General features: G+C 34.7%; 1 long non-coding RNA gene across 1 annotated transcript; it reads right to left on the bottom strand.

Moving 5' to 3' along the window:
• Positions 4216-5349, bottom strand: LOC110263449. Its single transcript, XR_002349119.1, has 2 exons — positions 5080-5349; positions 4216-4659 (listed from the first exon to the last, which is right to left on the bottom strand). It is a non-coding gene; the product is annotated as an uncharacterized LOC110263449 (long non-coding RNA).

The raw sequence follows: 9839 nt of genomic DNA, 5'->3' as shown, positions 1-9839 counted from the left end.
AAGATCTTCCAATGGAAGTCCATGAAACTTGCAATTCTGCTGCATTAGAGAAACTAATTGAGGCTTAAGCTCAAAGTTGTTTGCTCCAATTGCAGGAATTGAGATGCTTCTTCCATAGAAGTCAGAAGTGGGCGCAGTAAAGTCACCAAGCATCTTCCTTGCATCTCCATCATTATTGTTATTTTCGGCTGCCATGTCTTCTTCTTTTTCAAAAATTTCTGTTAGGTCCTCTCCAGAGTTTTGTGCTTTAGCTTCTCTTAGTTTCCTTTTCAAAGACCTTTCAGGTTCAGGATCAGCTTCAACAAGAATGTTCTTATCCTTGTTCCTGCTCATATGAAAAAGAAGATAACAGAAAAGAAGAGAAATCCTCTATGTCACTGTATAGAGATTCCTTTATTTGAGTAGAAGAATAGAAGAATAGAATGAAGAAGGGAGAAGAAGAAGAATTCGAACACAGAGAGAGGGAAAGGGTTTGAATTATAAGAAGAAGAGAAGTGTTAGTAAATAAATAAAATAATTAAAAAGAGATGAGAGAGAGAAGAAATTTGAAAATTAATTAAAAGAAAAGAAAAATATTTTTGTTTTTATTTTAATTATTAGTTAGAATTCGAAATTTAAGAAAAGAAATAAAAGCAAATTAAAAACTAAATAAATTAATTAATTAAAAAGATTTTTGAAAAAGTGGTTAGTGGTTTTCAAAAATTAGAGAGAGAAAAGTAGTTAGGTGGTTTTGAAAAAGATAAGAAATAGTAAAACAAACAAAAAGTCAAGTAGTTAATTGAAAAAGATTTGAAAATCAGTTTTGAAAAGATAAGAAGTTAGAAAAAGATTTGAAATTAAGTTTTGAAAAAGATATGATTGAAATCTATTTTGAAAAAGAATTGAAAAGGAAATTAAAAAGATTTGATTTTTGAAATTAAAGTTGATTACTTGACTAACAAGAAACTAAAAGATATGATTCTAGAATTTAAAGATTGATCCTTTCTTAATAGGCAAGTAACAACTTAAAATTTTTTTAATCAAAACATTAAATGTTAGTAATGATTTCGAAAATATGGAATAAAATTAAGAAAAAAATTTTGAAAATTAAGTTTGGTATTTTCGAAAACATGAAATAAAAATGAAAAAGATTTGATTTTTGAAAAGGATTTGAAAAGATAGAATTTTTTTAAATTGAAATTTGACTTGACTAACAAGAAACAACTAAATTTTTAAAAATTTTTTACCAAGTCAACCCAAAATTTCGAAATTTATGAGTAAAATAAGGGAAAGATATTATTTTTTATTTTTTTTGAATTAATGTAGAGAGAGAAAAACAAAACAATGACACAAAACATAAGAAATTAAGATCAAAATAAATAATACATGCAAGAACACTTTGAATGTCAAGATGAACACCAAGAATACTTTGAAGATCATGATGAACATCAAGAACATATTTTTGAAAATTTTTAAGAAAAGAAAGATATGCAAGACATCAAACTTAAAAACTTTTAAACTTTAGACACTAATAATTCGAAAATACATGTGAAAAACAAGAAAAGACACAAAACAAGAAAATTAAAGATCAAACAAAGAAAATCATTAAGAACAACTTGAAGATCAAGAAAGAACACATGCATGAATTTTCAAAAATTTTAAGAAAAGTTAAAACATGCAATTGACACCAAACTTAAAATTTGACACAAGACTCAAACAAGAAACATAAAATTTTTGGTTTTTATGATTTATTAATTTTTTTTGTATTTTTCAAAAATATTTTGGAAAAAGAAAATAAAGAAATTCAAATTTTTTTAATAGAAATTCCAGGAATCATGCAATGTTAGTCTAAAGTTTCGGTCCAAAAGAATTAGACATGGCCAAATGGCCAGCCAAACTTTAACAGGACATTACATACAACAGCCAAATTGATGGGAATCAAAAGGCTCTTGCAAAGATAAGTGGAAACCTCGGTCCAAAAGATTTAGACATGGCTTAACAGCCAGCCAGGCTTTAACATATCTTATGAAACTCTAGAATTCATTTTTAAAAATTCAGAAGAACATAATTAAATTTTTTTTGTATTTTTTCGAAATTAAAATTAGAAAAGCTTAAACATAAAATAAAATTACCCAATCTAAGCAACAAGATGAACCGTCAGTTGTCCAAACTCGAATAATCCCCGGCAACAGCGCTAAAAACTTGGTGTGGGAAATCGTGATTCACACTTTTCACAACTCCGCACAACTAACCAGCAAGTGCACTAGGTCGTCCAAGTAATAAACCTTACGTGAGTAAGGGTCGATCCCACGGAGATTGTCGGCTTGAAGCAAGCTATGGTCATCTTGTAAATCTCAGTTAGGCGGATTCAAATGGTTATGGGATTTTGATAATTAATAGATAAATAAAATAGAAAATAAGATAAAGATACTTATGTAATTCATTGGTGGGAATTTCAGATAAGCGTTTGGAGATGCTTTGCTGCTTCTGAACCTCTGCTTTCCTATTGTCTTCTTCCAACCATGTGTGCTCCCTTCCATGGCAAGCTATAGGATCCTCTCAGTGAAAATGGTCCTCTACGGTTTCAGCATGGCTAATCAACTGTCGGATTTCTCGTCTCGGATGAAAAATACCAGGCACAGCTACCGCATGGCTAATCATCTGTCAGTTCCTGCTAGTATCGGAATAGAATCCATTGATCCTTTTGCACACTGTCACTGCGCCCAACATTCGCAGGTTTGAAGCTCGTCATAGTCATCCCTTCCCAAATCCTACTCGGAATACCACAGACAAGGTTTAGACTTTTCGGATACCAGGAATGCTGCCAATTGGTTCTAGCCTATACCACAAAGATACTAATCTCATGGACTCGGTCCGTGTATTAGATACTCAAGAGATACGCACTCAAGCTGTCGCCCAATGACTACGTTGAGCTCAGATAGAATGGAAGTGGTTGTCAGGCACGCGTTCATAGAATTGAGAATAATGATGAGTGTCACGGATCATATCATTCTCCAGATTGAAGTACGAGTGAGTATCTTAGAATAAAATCAAGCGTGATTGAATAGAAAATAGTAGTAATTGCCTTAATTCATGAAGAACAGCAGAGCTCCCCACCTTAATCTATGGGGTGTAGAAACTCCACCATTGAAACTACATAAGTGAAAAAAGGTCTAGGCATGGCCAAATGACCAGCCCCCAAAACGTGAACAATGGTCTCAGCTCCAAAGTATGCGAACTGGATGCGAATACAATAGTAAAAAGTGCTATTTATACTAAACTAGTAACTTAGGTTTACAGAAAATGAGTAACTAAGTGCAGATAGTGCAGAAATCCACTTCCGAGGCCCACTTGGTGTATGCTTGGGCTGAGCATTGAAGCCTTTTCGTGCATAGGCTGTTCTTGGAGTTAAATGCTAGCTTGGGTGCCAGTTTGGGCGTTTAACTCCAATTCTGGTGCCAGTTTGGGCATTTTACGCTAGAAAGTTTTTGGCTGGCTTTGGACGCTATTTTGGGCTATCAAATCTCGGGAAAATTATGAACTATTATATATTTGTGGAAAGCCCAAGATGTCTACTTTCCAACGCAATTGAGAGAACGCCAATTGGGCTTCTGTAACTCCAGAAAATCCACTTCGAGTGCAGGAGGGTCAGAATCTAATAGCATCTGCAGTCCTTTTTCAGCCTCTGAATCAGATTTTTGTTCAGGTCCCTCAATTTCAGCCAGAAAATACCTGAAATTACAGAAAAATACACAAACTCATAGTAAAGTCCAGAAATGTAATTTTTGCATAAAATCTAATAAAAATATAATAAAAAGTAACTAAAATCAAGGTTCAGAAAATCGGACCGGTCATCAAACCGCTCTAGTCACTGGTTCACTGGTTCACTGGTCTAACCGGTCCAACCGATGGTTCAACCGAAAAAACCGTTTTAAAATAGAATAATAAATAAATTATAAATAAACATCCTAAAATATAATTATAATCTAATATAAAACTTAAAATATCTTCCAAATTTAAAATACTACATGAGATATTATCAACCAAATCCATATGATCTTATCAAACTACAAATTCAAAAGTTAAATAGTAAAAAGAAATATTTAAATATTAAATGCCAACATGAAAAACTTGTTTTAGTGTGTTAAACTATTTTGTAGAAGATTTTAAGTGACAATAAGCTAATAAAATGGCACTTTAACTAAAATGTTACTAATAAGACAACCACTCAGGAACTAAGTAAAATATCCCAGCAGTGTAATATACTCGTACTCATAAAAGTGGCTGTCATTTTGTCTATTATCAACATACAATATTTTCAAACACTAGCAACTAATTGAGATAATTCATAATTTCTAACCTATAAAAGAATGATGACAGGAACAGGGAACCACAATACTAGGTGGAATAATAAACACAACCCATTTTTTGCTTGAAATGTAAAGCTTGGAAAATGGATTAGATTTCTTCACTGTGAATTTAAAAACAGAAAGTAGGACTACGAAACTGGAAGTACATAAAATATATATGACTTTAGTGAGGCCTTAGAGGGAATATATCATCATTTGTATCTTGCTGATCCTGTTCACTACGGGTAGAAAAGGAGATGGATCTTACAATAACAAAATTTCTCCCAGGTACAGAAAGGGACTTTGAAAACTTGGAACGACCAACATCTTTCTGCACAAAAGTTAACAACAGCCATTTGAAAATATAAAACAGCATTTGATTTGATTTCCATTTTTAGCATTCAGCAACAAACATTACAAAACAGTAACAAGTAATCCCTAATTACACTAAACTTGAAATTTCATCAGCAGCAAGTAATCCCTAATCACACTAAACCTAAAATTTCAACAAATATTACAAAATCGCAACAAGTAATCCCTAATCCCTAAACAAAAATCGCAACATCCCTAATGATTTGATTTCCATTTTTAGCAGCAGCAAAAAAATTTCAACAAAAATTTTCGGAATTAAAAAAAGAGCAACATCACAAAATCAGCAAAAATTAGCAATTTAACAATTTGACATTAAAAATAAGCAAACAGAGCATAAAAGGAAGAGAAGAACGAAAGAAGTGAAAGCAATGCCACTAACCTTCGACAGAGACACGGACGGCGACCGGGGAGACGACGACGAGTGGCAACACGGCGGCGAGCTACTCCAAGCCTCGAACAGAGAAGCCACGGAGGACGGGAACAGGGGGGAAGGAAGTCACCGAGCTACAAGAGAGGGCCTGGGCTCAGCACAGCTGGAAGGAGGAAGCCACGGAGGCGCCGACAGCACGGACGGCGGCGGCACTGTGGCAGATCCGTTGCAGAGGGAACCTAGGGTTTGGGTTTACTTCAGAGTTCAGAGGGTCACAGTGATTCACGAAAAGGGGGGGTGGTATTGGGGGAAGGGGGTGAGACGGTTAGTGAGTGAGGCTGAACCATGGGGTGTCTTTTTTAAAAAAAAAAAAGAAAACGACACCGTTTAACAAGAACCGGCCGGTTACCGGTTCGGTTCAACCGGCCGGTTTTCAACCGATTCAGCGGTTTTATAGCGGTTTACAAATGAGCGGTTATTAGCATCAGACCGAACCGTATACATCGCCGGTTCCCAGTTGGACCGGTTCGACCGGCCGGTTCGGTCCGGTTTTTAGAACCTTGACTAAAACATACTAAAAATTATGTAAAAACAATGCCAAAAAGGGTATAAATTGTTCGCTCATCACTATACAAATGCTATAAGTGGTCTGATTTTATTTGTTTTTGCTATTTGTTACATTTAGAAGTTAGAACCAATACTAAATGCCTTTATTACATACTTGTCAAGGGAAATCTATACTAGTTAGTGAGCTATCGAACAATTATCTCTACATTGTTTGTCGGTAAATATAGTAACCCTTTCCTTATCCTCATGCAAATATAGTATAATGATTCTAAATTCTAATGCAATTTTATGGAAAAATATCTATTCTTTTCTGCCATATTTATATCAGCATTCGATCAGCTTCTCTAGTGTGAAAGGATACTGCTTGTATGCTTGCATTACTCTTATTTTTTATATGCTCCCAGTACACACCCTGATTATCAATTTTGGTGCTTTGATTTTATTGAATTCATGACAGATCCTCAAAGTGCTATGATTTGATTTGTGTTAATTTTCCTATGATATGGATAATAGCTAGTTAGTTGTAGGACTTTTGTTCCTAAACACAAGACTTTGATTGCTTAATATATATGTAGCGTAAGTAAATTCTTATATGCTAGGAGAGCAAGAAAAAGTTTATATTTTGTGTGTTGTCAGGAATAATATTTTAGGCTATGTTGTGATAATTAACTGTTGCTAGAAATCACATTTTTGTGCAGATTATTGAGCTATTCCAGAAGTGTCATGTGGAACACCCTGTTGGCTTTAAGTTATCTGATTTTATGTAACTTGATTTTGACTTTGAAATATAAATTCAATTATTTTTTATGAATTTCTGTAATTTTATATAAAGAGTTCACTTTCTTCAACTTTATAATTTACTGTTATAGAATCTCAAGTATTTCTAGGTGAAGTCTCTTTTAACTACATTGATTAAAAGTGTTTTGAGTATAGGGCTTATCAAGATGAATTCTTTTGTGGATTAATGACATTAGTGCATCTTAGTCATGATTTCTGAGCTTTAAATTTGTGGATTAGAACCATAATTAATTTAACAACTCTTTTTTTTTATCTTGTGTGAATTACCACGCTCGAAATCCTTGAAAGGTACTAAAAATGCAGCTATGGTGCAGTGGAAGTCAACAAACCTGCCAAAAAACTTGAGGTAACCACTTCATGCCACTTGATTATTTATTATATTATTATTATTATTATTTATTATTATAGCATCTTAAAGAATTCTGCTAGGGAACCAAGAAGGGTATAGCCAACAACAAGCCAACAAGTATATTTAAACTACATTCTATACTAATTAATTGTAATTAATTATTAATTATTTAAATTTATTTTTTAAAATACAAAATTAATGATTATTAATTACCTCTTTTTACTCTAATTTATCTTTTACCATTTATTGTGCAAACCCTAATTTCTCTTTAAAAAAAACATCGGAACTAAAAAAACACCAAAACATAATATAAAGAATCATCCAAATCTTAAGAAAAAAACATAAAAAACATAGGAAAAAGAATTATCAAAATCCTAAGAAAAAACATACAAAACATAGGAAAAAGAATCATCCAAAACTAATAAAAAGGATCATCCAAAATTTAGGAAAAAGAAACATAACAAACTAGTTAAAAGAATCATTCAAAACTAAATAGGAGAGGAGAAGAAGAAGAAGAGTCGTAGGGTGACCGGAGACGACACCTTAGACGGTGTTGCGTGTACAGTGGGAGACTCGTGGTAGTGCGTTGCAAGGAGGAAGCCACGGAAGCCTCGCATCACGAGTGGAGGAGTCGCCATGGATCGGAGTAGTTGATCGCGCGTCGCAAACGGGGGACTGGCGGTGGCTGCGTCACAACGAATGGGAGCCGCGGCGGTGCAGATGCGTCGAGATGGTGGGTGACGGCGTCGATGAAAGAAGGACAGTGATGAGATGCGTGGAAGAGGCCGCGCAGCGCGACGAAAGACGTGACAGTGGTCGGTGGGCGGCGTCGAAAATGCGTGGAGACGTCGGGTTTGTAGATGGAGAGATTTGACTGTTTCCAAATAAATGGAAAAGGATTACGTTTTTTATGGATTATTTTTATTGTGTATTGAAAATGTGATTAGAATAAATGTAGAAAGAATCTTTTTTGAATTTTGATTTTTAAATTTTTATTTATTTATAAAATTTAAATTATAATAGAGTTGGCTTATGTTGGCTTGTAGGGGAGTTGCTTTCCTGTACTTTTCCTTTCAAAAAAGCTTTACATTTTAAGTTCAAAATATTTTTATTTTATTGTGTGTGTGTTATGTAAACAAAGAAATTTATAGTATAAATTTAAGTTGAACGTACTAATTAAACTAAGCCTCGGTACCTTTGTTCCTCTTGCTTGAAAGTTGAACTAAAGGGTAATGTGAAGCAGATCAAGCTCAGTTAATAATAATTATAAGAAATAAAGATTGAATAGTAACACAAGTATGGTGATTTTAGTAATGTATTCATTTTTCTTTTTATCCTTTCTTTAAGAACAAACAAGGTCACTTCTGAATTGCTCATTCGTGATGCCATTTTCTAGGCTCATTTGTGATGGAGTATTTGTATTTTTACTCTTACATGTAGCTTATAAAACACTACTAGACTACTCCCTAAATTCTGCTTGCTACCGCCACCATCAATCACTATTTTAACAACTGTTTGAGCTTTAAAACAAGTAGGATATTCTTATCTATATCTTAAAAGGTAAATACATGTGTTAGATTATATGTTATTCTTGATTTTATGCATTGTTGTCAAGAATTCTTTGATCTCTTCTTCTAATTATTTGGTAAAAAGTTTGGGGAGGTACTTCTCCTATATTTAATCTTGAGATTTTATCTTACATGCCTTCTATAATTGTTATAGTGTTATGACAAATTATAATGCCTTGTTCTGCAACAATAGTTTAGTAAAATGCTCCTTATTTTTTTTATTTCTTCTCATTTTTCTTACCAATAAACCATTGAACCTTAATGCATCGGTTGCTCCAGGTCTGTTGCAAGTGCAAGCGAAGCAGCAAAGTTTAGGATACCATTGGATACTGGTGTACAAATTGTAAATCACACTTTTCACAACTCGTACCACTAATCAGCAAGTGCACTGGGTCGTCCAAGTAATACCTTACGTGAGTAAGGGTCGATCCCACGGAGATTGTCGGCTTGAAGCAAGCTATGGTTATTTTGTAATTCTTAGTCAGGAAATCAATGATAAGAGTGATTATATTTATGAAGATTAAATAGCATAAAATAAATGATACTTGTTATGCAGTAATGGAGAACAGATTGAGGTTTTGGAAATGCTCTGTCTTCTGAATCCCTGCTTTCCTACTGTCTTCTTCTTCACGCACGCAGGTCTCCTTCCATGGCAAGTGGAATGTTGGTGGATCACCGTTGTCAATGGCTACCATCCATCCTCTCAGTAAAAATGGTCCAAATGCGCTGTCACCGCACGGCTAATCATCTGTCGGTTCTCACTCATGTTGGAATATCCATTGATTCTTTTGCGTCTGTCACTATGCCCAACACTCGCGAGTTTGAAGGACGTCACAGTCATCCCTTCCCAGATCCTACTCGGAATACCACAGACAAGGTTTAGACTTTCTGAATCTCAGGAATGGCCGCCAATAATTCTAGCCTATACCACGAAGACTCTGATAATGAACCAGGAGGCTAAGAGATACACACTCAAGCTAGTGCAGATAGAACGGAGGTGGTTGTCAGGCACACGTTCATCGGTGAGAATGATGATGAGTATCACGGATCATCACATTCATCAGGGTGAAGTGCGAGTGAATATCTTAGAATAGAAACAAGCGTGATTGAATAAAAAACAGTAGTAATTGCATTAATTCATCGAAACACAGCAGAGCTCCTCACCCCCAATCATGGGGTTTAGAGACTCATGCCGTCAGAAATACAATGCGAAATGTATAAAATGTTATGAGGTACATAGTAAGTCTCTAAAAGTTGTTTTTATACTAAACTAGTAGCTAGGGTTACAGAAAATAAGTAACTAAGTGCAGATAGTGCAGAAACCCACTTCCAGAGCCCACTTGGTGTGTGCTTGGACTGAGCATTGATCTTTACACGTGTAGAGGCTTCTCTTGGAGTTAAACGCCAGGTTCCAGCCTGTTTCTGGCGTTTAACTCTGGTTTGTAACCTGTTTCTGGCGTTTAACATCAGAATAGGGCAGGAAGTTG

The sequence above is a fragment of the Arachis ipaensis genome, chromosome B06, assembly GCF_000816755.2.
Source record: "Arachis ipaensis cultivar K30076 chromosome B06, Araip1.1, whole genome shotgun sequence".
Taxonomy (NCBI): Eukaryota; Viridiplantae; Streptophyta; class Magnoliopsida; order Fabales; family Fabaceae; genus Arachis; species Arachis ipaensis.
This window is presented reverse-complemented; position numbering and strand designations above follow the sequence as displayed.